This window comes from Papio anubis, chromosome 16 (genome assembly GCF_008728515.1).
Source record: "Papio anubis isolate 15944 chromosome 16, Panubis1.0, whole genome shotgun sequence".
In the NCBI taxonomy this organism is placed as follows: domain Eukaryota; kingdom Metazoa; phylum Chordata; class Mammalia; order Primates; family Cercopithecidae; genus Papio; species Papio anubis.
The window spans coordinates 49,417,947-49,429,853 of record NC_044991.1 but is presented as its reverse complement, the minus strand read 5'-3'; the positions used below and the strand labels follow the sequence as shown (position 1 = coordinate 49,429,853).

The following is an 11,907-nucleotide window of genomic DNA, read 5'->3' as shown; positions in this document are numbered from 1 at the left end:
CCATGGTCTCAGTTTCTAAGCACCATGGAAACTTCCCAAGATGCCATTCATCATGCCTCTGGCTCAGACAATGGGCATACTAGGGAAGCCAATGTGCACCATCTTATTTGATTGATATTATCCACAGTAACCTCAGCAGTGGCTGGTGTTTGGTGATTCAGCCAGTGTGGAATAAGGAATGGAGAGGCCTTGCCAAATATTTCTGTGCCTGAGACCTCCCCTCCTCCATAGCCAGAGTTGCCATGACCTTGTAGCTGAGGTTGGGGCTCAGAGCTCCAATTCTGACTCAAAAGAATGTCCAGGAGCCCAATGCCATGAGGCTCAAGGTCAAGTAATTTGATTTTTAAGAAAATTAAGAAAGCTGCCCTCTACATCTCAGAAACGCTGTGTTTAGCGAAAGAAGCCAGACACTTAAATGAAATTCAGGAACAGGAAAAACTAACCTATGATGATAAAAATCAGAACAATAGTTTCTTCTGGGGGTTGAGGTGGGGGGCAAGTGACTGGTAGGGGCGTGAGGAAACTTCAGGGGTGATAGAAATGTCATTCTCTTGATCCACATGAAGCTTTCAGGTCTTGAGCTAAATGTCACTACCAAACTATACACTTAAGATTTGTCAATTTCACTGTATATAAATTTTGTCACTATAAAGTATTGACTTGAATCTACTGTGGCACGGAAAGAAGGAAGGAAGGAAGGGAGGGAGGGCGGGAAGGTGGGAGGGAGAAACAGGAATGAAGGCAGGAAAGGAGAAGGAAATAAAGGTGCACGTGTTGCAGATCCCAGGCTGTCACCCATTATACTTTCCACTTGTTTTTTCCACAAAATAAGCACCTACTTTGTGAGAGGTTGTGCCAAGCATCTAGTCTGTGCCAAGTGGCCAGAGAGAAAAAATATGGAAACAAGCAGGTAAGCATACAGCACTCAGACCTGGACAGTATTAGTTCTACCCAAGGGTGAAGGAGACAAGCTCTCAGAAAGATTTAAAGGGGAGAGAAAGGGTCATGAGGGCTGGAGGGACGGGGATTCTCTGAGATCTGAATTCACCTTGCACTTTCTTTTCTTCTTGAGAATCAGACCACAGCAAGGTAATCTTACAGCTGGGGACTCAGCTGCTGCAATCTCTGTGAAAGGTATTTGTGGCTAATACTGATGACACCATGAAGCCCAGGAAACAATTTACAGGGACATGGGCTGTTCTGAGCCCCCACAACCATGCATTGCCTAATCATTCTGACAGATTTCTGCAGATACTGTGCTCAGGTCACTGAGTTTCCCAGTTGTCACTGGTGAACTGGAGCGGAGGGAGAAGGAAACTCTTCAGACACACTGTTCCCTTCAGGAAACAAGGGACAAAAGGGCTGCCCTGAGGAGACTTGGGAAAGTGACATTTCCGCAGGGCCGAGGACATCCCGAGGTGACTTTCCAAAACACTGGGTTAAATTGGCCTGATTGTTTATTTTCTTCAGCTCGCTTTAGAAAAGAAAAATGTCCATCTGTCCTTTGATATCAATAAAAGAGCATTTGACATTATTAAAAACACTGATGGAGATTTGTTTGGGAGAACAGAAAATCATGTCACTATTGAAAATGGCAATACACACAACCTTCCATATGGTCATTTCTCTGCCTCTGTACTTCCAGGCTGAATGGCTTGTCAGCTCCAGCTTCTGGTCACTTTGTTCTCAGAGAAAAAAATTCAGGAACTATACATTTCCATGCATTTAAATGAAAAATTCCCAAGATGCCATTCATCTTGAGTCTGGAAGCAAAATTTAAACATGTTTCATAAGGAGTATTTTGCCAACACCCTACAATCTGGTTTCTGACACCGCTTTGTCGAGAGGCAAAGGTTTGTTCCCTCCTTTTCAAATGAATTGGAGATGTTCTAAGTCAGTGGTTCTTGAAATGTGGTCCCTGGACCAGCAGCATCAGCATCATCAGGGAACTTGTTAGAAGTGCAAATTCTCAGTCGGGGCAATGACACACAGCATAGCCAGACCCTGTCTCAAAAAGAAAAAAAAAGAAAAGAAAAGAAAAGAAAATCCTCTGACTCCAGCCTAGACATACATAATCAAAAACCCTAGGGGTGTGCCCAGCAATCTATGTTTTAGCAAGTTCTCTAATGCAGTTTGGGAAATGCTGCTTTGAAGAACCAAAGCAGGCTAGGCTATCTCAGTTCAGGATTGAATTCAGCTTCGATTAAAAACTTTCAAAATAATAGTGACTTAAACAAGGTAGAAGTTCATTTCTCTAACACATAAAAGAGTCCAAAGGTAAATGTTCAGGGCTAATATGAAGGTTTCATGGTGACAGAGGAAACCTAAGTTTTTTCTGTTTTTCTGCTCTGCCATCCTTTATGTATGGTTTTTTATTTCAAGCTGGCTTCATGGTTCAAAATGACTGCGGGAGCACCAACCATTACATCTCTGTTCCAGGCAGAAAGCAGAAGTTGGGGGATAGAGCAAGTAAGTAGGGTCTACTCCAGCTGTTTGTATCCCTCTCAGGAATTTTCTCAACAGTCTCACCTAACAATTCCATTTATATTTTTGGCCACCTGTAGTTCTTAAGATAAGCTTAGAAATACAGTCTTTTATCTTAAATTAAAATTGTGATTATTGATAGGTAACTCACTTTCTTTGCCACCACAATTCTAGATCCTTTTCCATATAAAGACACATAATTCCAGATATAAAGCAAGGTTAAACCCAGAGGCCAGAAGTGAAAAACACCAAGTCATCTTGATTATGCAGTCCCATTTTGAATGTAAACAATGTCATGTCTGCTTCTATTTCATTGACCAAAGCAAGTCATATAGGCAAGCTCAACATCAGTGGGGTGCTAAAGCACACTCTCCAATGGAAGGAGGAGGGGAGCACGAGTATTTGCTGAACAATAATGCAAGATAGCATAAGACTTGTCTGGGGTGAGAGGGAGATCAAAGCTCTGGCTCCCACCCACTCTTCAACCAAAGCAATGTGACTTTGACCTGTTTTCTCTCTTGGACTTGAATAATATTTTATTTGAAAGAAGTGTTAAATTGTTTATCTCAAAAAAAAAAAAAAAAAAGTCTGAAAACCACTGTTTAAAAGTCGCTTATTTTGCCAATGAAGAATCTGGGGTCAAAGGGTAAATGCCTTGCTGATTATATCTGTCTCAGGACCAGGGCTATGAGATTTGAAGTCAACCAAATCTGGATTTTTAATCCTAGCTCTACCATGTTTTAGCAGAGACACTTTGGATATTTTCACTGTCCTTTCATCATCACCGGCAAGGGTCTGTCCAGTGCCCTAAGTCCTAGGGCTCTCCAGTTGCTAACCACACTGAAGGGATGAAATGTATGAGTGAGCCTTCCACTAGTGTGAGCTGTACTCAGAATGAGAAAGACTCTCTTTGCTCCACCGTGTCCATGGGATGAGATGGAAAAGTGCACTGTTCCTGGTGGTGACGCTCTATTTAAAATACTGCTACACTATTGAGTTTCCTTCCTTGCTGTTCTCTCTCCCGTGCTTTGACAACCCTATGCGTGACTCGAGTATACAGCTATCTCCCCAGTGGAGCACAGGCTTTTTGGAGGATAAAGAGTCATATTTATTTCTTCCCACGCCTACACCTCACACCTCATTCCACCTCCACAGCACAACGACCATCCTATCTTCACAGCAGCAGAGATTCTGTAAATGGTTATAAATTAAATAATATGTTTTCTTTTCCATGACCCTATGTAGCTTTTTGGAGAAGACATGACTTCAGGAATGATTTCCCAGAAATTTTGAAAGTCCTTAAAACTAAAGAAGAGAGTCCTGTGATATCCGCAAAGGCTCATTTGCAGAAACTGGCCCAGCCCAAGTGTGCAGAAACAAAGAAATGCTACAGCCAATCAAAACCATTTGGCGCACTGGCTCTTATTTCAAATCAGCAAAATAAACAAACTGCAGTCCAAGTAGGAACTGGTTCTGCTGTCCTCTTCTTTCAAGCCAAGTTACAATGTTTGAATGTTTCAGAAGTTTCTTTCTAATGGGTTTCCTTTTATTGTCTGTGCCAGATGGCCAATGGATCCTAGGCTAGTAAATCAACATGCTCACTTTAAACTCTGACTTCATTTGTTTAGTACTTTCCTGGCATCACTTGTGCATATTATAGGAAGAAAGGTGTGGCTGTTGCATTGTTCTATAATAAATCCAGCTGTGTTTTACCCATATTTCTACTCTAAACATTATGACTTCTGGTTATGCACAAGTTGACAATAAGAGCATAGTGTATGTATACATACATCCCCCATCCACCCAGCACTCCTGGTAAGTAACCAAATCCATCCTCCACCCTGAAATTCAACAACCTGGTAGTTAAAATGAATTCTTTGAGGCACAATGAAAGACTTATGTCTACCACTCTTGTTCTAAGAATTCATAAGCTGGGATACATTTTACTTTTCTACATCCATCTCTCTTTTTATATGTGCTTTTCTAAGACCAGGACAATTGATCAAACTATTTATTGTGAAAGAGCTCTTCTCACCCTACACATTTCAATTTCAAAATATAAACAAGAAAGAGGTAAAATCACCAGTGAGTCTTCAACTCATGTTGTCACTGCAAATGTGGGGATTACTCAGACAGCCTGCCCCAAACTGGACAACACAGCGATGTCATCCAAGACAGCCTCATATCTGAACAGACTTATATTTTTAAGTAGTCAAGGAAAAAGCCTAATCAATAAGAATGAACTTCAAATATGTCCACCATCAGAAAAGCAGGACACATACAAATGCCCACAACTTAAATCTGGAGGTAAGATGGCAGAAAACAGGAGAGCCTGCATAACCGAGCCTTCTGCTCCAGCAGGGGAGGGTCATCTCTTAGCTTTCCTTACAGATTCAAGATGGTGGACTGAGGGTCAACTTTGTAAGGAGAATCATCTTAGAAGAGTATTTCACTCCATACTTGGCCTTCACATTCCAACCCAGACATCCCCTTCTTTCTGAAGACTTTCCCTCTTACGTTGGATCTATGAACCTTGCATATGTTCCTGTTGCAGCACTAATCACACAGCACAGTCATTTTTCATGTATACGATTGTCTCTTCTACTAGGCTCTGATCTCCTTGACAGTAAGGACAATGCCAACCTGCCCAAAGAACTTAGCATCATGCCTATTGCTTAGTATAAAATCCTAGGGTGTTCAAGCAACTCATATCACCTAATGTAGTAGATTTGTTTTTCCTTTTGCAACAGTGAAAACTGGGAATCAGCAACTGTAATCTCTTCTAAAGATTTCAAATCAAGAAAATATAGATAAAATTAATCAATGGCTGATTCTATGGAACTGAGGTTACTAGTTTACTTGCTTCTTCTTAGCCTAGCCTAACCTCACCCTTTCCCCAGACCCCCTACCCCATAGCCAACAGGTAACAGGTAGGCTCTCCTGTCAGTGATCATAGCTCATTGGACTAGCATGGTCATTTAACCCACAAGATAGAGAAAATTTGATTATATAATTCAGGATTTTGAATGAAGAAGCCTACAAATTGGTCATGTAGCCTCAAGATGAAGCAGCCATTTATTCTTTTATGGCCACAAAGGATGAAGGATGATTACAGAGAGAACTGGGATGATAAAGCTGTCACATAGAGAGAAGCAGAAAATTGTCTGCTCCATATGTCTCCAGAGAAATACAGACAGAAAGAGAGAGATAGAGAGAGAAGGGAATACCCAGAGTTTTATTTTTCTCAAGTATTGTCCAATAGGAAGCCAGTAATTCCCATAACATTGAAATCCATATTACTCCCTTCCACCATATATTCAATATTTATTTTAGCTTGTTTACATGGGTCTTAGTTTCCCATACAAACTAAATTATTCCTAACTAAGGCATTGTAAAAGATAGCATTTAAGCTTGACCTAATATATTCATTATTGGTATATACCCATAAATCGGGGCTTGATTAATTATGTTCAGAGCAATAGAAATTCTTTCTGCAAGGGCTGCTCATGAATAAACCCTTAATTAAAGATCATTTATTCTGCATCATATTGTTTGCAATGTAAAGGTCACCATTTTTTTTGTCAAACTAATCTGGGTTATAATTCCAGCTGTGCTTAGTTAGTAACTAAGTCAATTTTAGAAAGTTACATAACCTCACCCAGCTTTATTTAAAAAAAGTAATGTTACTTCTGCTATGGAAAATTTCAAAAATACCCAAAAGTAAAGAGAATAATATAATAAAAACCTAGATATACATCACCCATCCATAATAATTATTAGCATAATCTCAATGTAATCATGAAAAAAAACATCAAGCAAGCACAAATTGAGGGACAGTCTACCAAAGAACTAATGAGTGCTCTTCAAAAGTGTCAGGGACACAAAAGTCAGGAAAGGCCAAGGGACTGTCACAGATCAGAGTAGCCCAAGGAGACAAGACAAGTAAACGCAATGTGGGAGGACCATGAGTTGGATTCTGATAAAGAAAAATGACATTCGTAGGAAGAAAAGGTGAAATTAGATAACATCTCTAGGTCAGTTAATAGTGCTACCTTGTTAATTTCCTGGTTTTGATCATTTTACCATGGTTATGTAAGACATCACATTAGGGGAAACTAGGCAGTATGTACTTGGGCCCTCTGTGCTTAAAAAAAGTGCAACTTTTCTGTATTTCTAAAAGTGTTTCAAAGTTTCAAAATATAAAGCTTTTAAAATAATATTTATCAACTCTCTGCCATTCTTGTTTCATCTGCTCCTCCCACTCTCTTTTTTATTTCTTTTCTCAAGTATTTTAAAGCAAATCCAGACAGGATACAATTTCACCATTTGTTCTCTGACTGATAAGGACTGTGTTTTATAGTTTAGCAACAGGACCACACCTAACAAAATGGGCAACAGTTCCTTAATACCTAATACTCAGTTTATGTTCCATTTTACCAAATGTCTCAACAATGTCTATTGATGGGTTTTTTGGTTAAGTCAGATTTTAAACAAAATCCTGATATTGTAGTTTGATATGTCCCTTAAGTCTCTTCATCTGTAAGTTTCTGCCCCTCCTCTTTTTTTCATGCTGTTCTTTTTTTTTTTTTTTTTTTTTTAAAGAAACTAGGTCATTTTTCCTGTAGAATTTCCCACATTTTGCTCTGGATGGTTGTAAGCTTGTGGTTCAGAGTTTTATTATATGAAATGGGGACAATAACACTCATAGCTAAGAGAGCTTTTATAAGGCTTACATGAGAAAATGTATGAAAATAAAGGTCTAGTGTTTAGTAAATGTTCATCTCCAGCCCCCTATTCAGCACTTCATCCTCCAATCCTTTCTGCAGACTTGTAATGTATTCAGTTTTGAATAGTCACCATTTATTTAACACAAAGTTATCAGCAGACTCATTTGCAGAGAACACTCACTAAGGCTAGCAGATAAGTTTTCACAAATGATAGATAATAAAGATCTGATTCTAGAAATAGACAAATAAAATTATATCCAACCTCTACAAGTGACCATGTAAACCCTCTACTCAAAGTGTGGTCTGTGGACAAGCAACCGCTCATCCTCTGGAAGTTTGTTAGAAATGTAGCATCTTGGGCCCCTTGCCAGAAGTGCTGAATCAGAATATGCATTTTCACAAGATTTTCCAGGATATTTGGGTGCATATTATAGATTGAGAAACACTAGTCTTTAGAGCACTCAAATGTGGGTTTTAGTTTAGAAATTGGGGATTCTCCTCTTTCACCCCAGGAGAGAAGATTCTGGTCTACTTTCAAACCCTGGTAGCCATAGAAAATCTTGTCTCCCTGCCCTCAATTTCTGTCTCTCCACATTCCAACAAGGAGCTGGACCTTTGTACTTCTATGGGAAAAGGGCAGCAGGAAGTGAATCACTTCTTTCCTTTCTTTCTCCACTGACTCTGTCAGAGGCGTTTGAACAAGAGCAACTCCATCTTGAATAGGAGCTGGGTAAAATAAGGCTGACACCTACTGGGCTGCATTTCCAGATGGTTAGGCATTCTAAGTCACCGGATGACATAGGAGGTCAGCAAAAGACACAGGTCATAAAGACCTTGCTGATAAAAGGTTGCAGTAAAGAAGCCGGCTAAAACCCACCAAAGCCAAGATGGCCATGAGGGTGACCTCTGGTTGTCCTCACTGCTACACTCCCACTAGCATCATGACAGCTTACAAATGCCATGGCAATGTCAGGAAGTTATCCTATATGGTCTAAAAAGAAGAGGCATGAATAATCTACTCTTTGTTTAGCATAATCAAGAAACAACCATAAAATGGGCAAGAACCCTTTCTTGGCGTGTGGATCCAGACCCTTTTCCAGTAACAACAACTCAGAAAAAGTATTGAGAAAGAGATAGGATTTCTTAGGGTTTCTTAGGCAGCATTTGGGTAAATGAGCCATGAATTTGCACATTCCTCAGCTGTATATACAAGAAAGGTCTTTCAAACATCCTTGAAGATAGCTGTCATTTTGCCTGTAAGTTTTACTCACTTCCAAGCTTCTGTAAACCAAAAATAAAATTCTAAGCTGCCCAACTCACTGAATGGACCCCCTTCTCAGCCAAGGGGGATTCCAAAGAAACCTGAAAAACTAATGCAGGCCATGATGGGAAGGGAGACTCAGACATGTTTCATTGTGCCCTCTCCCTTTTGGAGTTCAGGCACAATTCACCAGCTTTAACATTAAAACAGATGTTAAGACTGACAAAACAGACTCTCCCCCCACTTTTTTTTTTTTTTTGAGACAGGGTCTTGCTCTGTTGCCCAGGTTGTAGTGCACTGGCACAACCACAGTTCACTGCAGCCTTGACCTCCTGGGCTCAAGCAATCCTCCCACCTCAGCCTGCCAAGTAGCTGGGACCATGGGCATGTGCCACCACAACTGGCTAATTTTTAATTTTTTGTAGAGACAGGATCTCACTACAATGCCAGGGCTAACTCCTTGGGCTTAAACAATATTCCCTCCTTGGCCTCCCAAAGTGTGTGAGCCACTGCACCTGGCCAAAACAGACTCTATTAGCAATAAGAGACCAAATTCCAACCTCACTCTAGTATAATATCATATGACAGATAAAGAAGGAAATCAAACCATGTTTCTTTGCCATATTTTGAAATAGCCTTGCAAAACCACCTTTTGTGGGGGAAAATTTGCATCTGTAAAGAATCTCCATTAAAATAAGGAGAACTTTCCCTTTCCAGATCCCTCCGAATCCTAAAGAGAGTAACGGAGATTCTAGCACCTCTTAAAGATCCAAATAGGAAACATTTGCCCCATCTCTTGTCTCTAAGGGCAGCCACCTATGAGACTTCATCACATAATAATAACCTCAGTCTCCACAATCCCTTATCCTTACCAAGACACTCCTTTCTATTGATATCAGGCCTCTTTAGATAATAACTTAATTCTTTCAACTAATGAATTGCCAATCAGAACTCCCCTCCCTTCAAGTTGTCTCCCTCCTTCAAGTTGTCCCACCTTTCTGGACCAATGTATACCTCACAAGTATCAACTGATATCTTATGTCTCCCTAAAGCATATAAAACCAAGCTGTAACCCAAACACCTTGGGCACATTTTCTCAGGACCTCCTGGGACTATGCCTTGGGCCCTGGTTATCATATTTGGCTCAGATTAAGAGTTTGGCTTTTTTCATTGACACTTATGACCACACTACAGAAGGGAGACATTCTTGCTTTGGGTTAAAGAGATGCTTACAAATGGGACATCTCGGGTAACCTTGGAAGGTTTGCAGTGAGCATGGACCATTGTGACCCCAAAATGACAGCTGCCTCCCAGGAGAGGAGTGGAGTGTTTCCATTACACCTGAACATATCAGTCCAGAAACACTTTTGATTTCAGAGAAATTCAATTTTGTAGTAACATGCAGTCATATTAAACACATACGAGGAATTTTCATCTTCCCTCAGAATCCAGGGTAGAGTTGATATCTGAACTTAAAGTCAGACCAAATTAATGGCTCTGAGTATGATGGCTAAAAACCAAACAAACAAAAACAACAACAACCACCACCACCAAATACCAACAGCAGCAACAACAAATGCTTTTAATTGCACAAAGAGAAGAACACATCTGAGTGTTTTTAAGTAAGTCACAGACACTATATATTTCCACCTACAATATCTAAATATGTATCTATAACACATTATTTTTTAAACATAACCAAAATAATAGTTTTATGCCAAAAAGAATTCACAACAATTCTTACTATTCAGTACCAGTTCATGTTCAACTTCCCCAGTTTTCTCAAATTATTTTGTTTTTACAGTTGGTTCACGAGTTATAAGTCATGTATTATATAATGGTCCCTATTTTTTTTTTTTTTTAGACAGTCTTACTTCATTGCCCAGGCTGGAGTGCAGTAACACTCACTGCAACCTCTGCCTCCCAGGCTCAAGCGATTTTCATGCCTCAGCCTTCCAAGTAGCTGGGATTACAGATATGCACCACCAAGCCCGGCTAATTTTTGCGTTTTTAGTAGAGACGGGGTTTCTCCATGTTGGCCAGGCTGGTCTTGAACTCCTGGCCTCATGCGATCCACCCACCTTGGCCTCCAAAAATGCTGGATTACAGGCATGAGCCACCACACCCAGCCCCTATCCATTTTTAAACGCCATTTATATGTTGAAGAAATAAGGCCATTTGCCCTATAGGATTTCCCTAATTCTGGATATGGCTGATGATTTCCTTGTCATATGTTGTAACATACTTCTCTATTTCTGTATTTCTCATAAATGGTTAGTTAGATATTATGTAATTTTTAAATTAATATCAGGTAACACAAAGTTCTTATACTTATGGGCTACTATGAACTGAAAGTTTTTATCCCTGCTAATCCCATCAAATTCGTATGTTGAAATCCTAACCCCCAATGTGGTGGTATTAGATGGTAGTGCCTTTGGGAGGTGTTTGGGTCATGAGGACCCAGCCCTCATTAATTGACTAGTGCCTATATAAAAGAGACACCAAAGAGTTGCCTCATCCTCTCTCTGGTACTTTAGGACACAAAGAGAAGTCAGTAGTCCCAGAAGAGGGCTCCCACCAGAACCCTAACACGTTGGCACTCTGCTCTCAGACTTCCAATATCTAGAACTATGAGAAATAAATTTCTTTTGTTCATGAGGCACCCAGTTTCCAGAACCATGAGAAATAAATTTCTGTTGTTCATAAGCCACCCAGTAGGTGGTACTTTGTTATAGCAGCCCGAACTAAGACAAGACAGGGGCTTCCTGGGAAGGATGCAAGTAAGTGAGCATGGCTTTGAGGCTCCACAGAACCCACTCTGCTCAGCTCTGTAACTTAGACTCCACCTGCCACTTGAAGTCAACCATGCCCTGATTTCTCACTTTATGCTTCTATTCTTCATAGCAAGTGGTGAGTATGCGAGAGGTTACCATGAAGATTTGACATTTGCAAAGCACTGATCTAGCATACTGTTGGTACTGTATAAACGTTTATTTTTCTTTTCCTCTCTTAGTCTCACATTTCTTGATGGTTAACTGAAATGATTAGAGCACATGGCCTAAAATTCCTCTCCAGCTAGGAAATGCCATGATCTCTGCTAAATTTTAGCATCAGGGACTGGGTCAGTTAAATTGGCATGGAAGAAAATCCACTGCTTACACTTTCTTTCCAATATAAGGGGCTTAAAAGTTATTTTAAATTATTTTTTCATTAAACAAATGTTCACTTGTCCCCAACTGTGTGTAGAGACATCCCCCTGGGGGCACATAAAGATAATTGAGACATAGTTCTTCCACTCAGTCAGCTCACTGTTTGGAAGTAGGGGAGCAAATGAACATACAAGATAAAGAAGCTATACTAGGCTGGGCGCAGAGGCTCATGCTTGTAATCCCAGCACTTTGGGAGGCCGAGGTGGGTGGATCACTTGAGGTCAGG

The 11,907-nt window shown here is 40.3% G+C and overlaps 1 long non-coding RNA gene across 1 annotated transcript; it reads left to right on the top strand.

Annotated features, from left to right (window-relative positions):
• The first annotated feature begins 736 nt into the window (after positions 1-736).
• On the top strand, positions 737-4,098 carry LOC110740530. Its single transcript, XR_002515201.1, has 2 exons — positions 737-2,469; positions 3,730-4,098. It is a non-coding gene; the product is annotated as an uncharacterized LOC110740530 (long non-coding RNA).
• Positions 4,099-11,907: the final 7,809 nt, after the last annotated feature.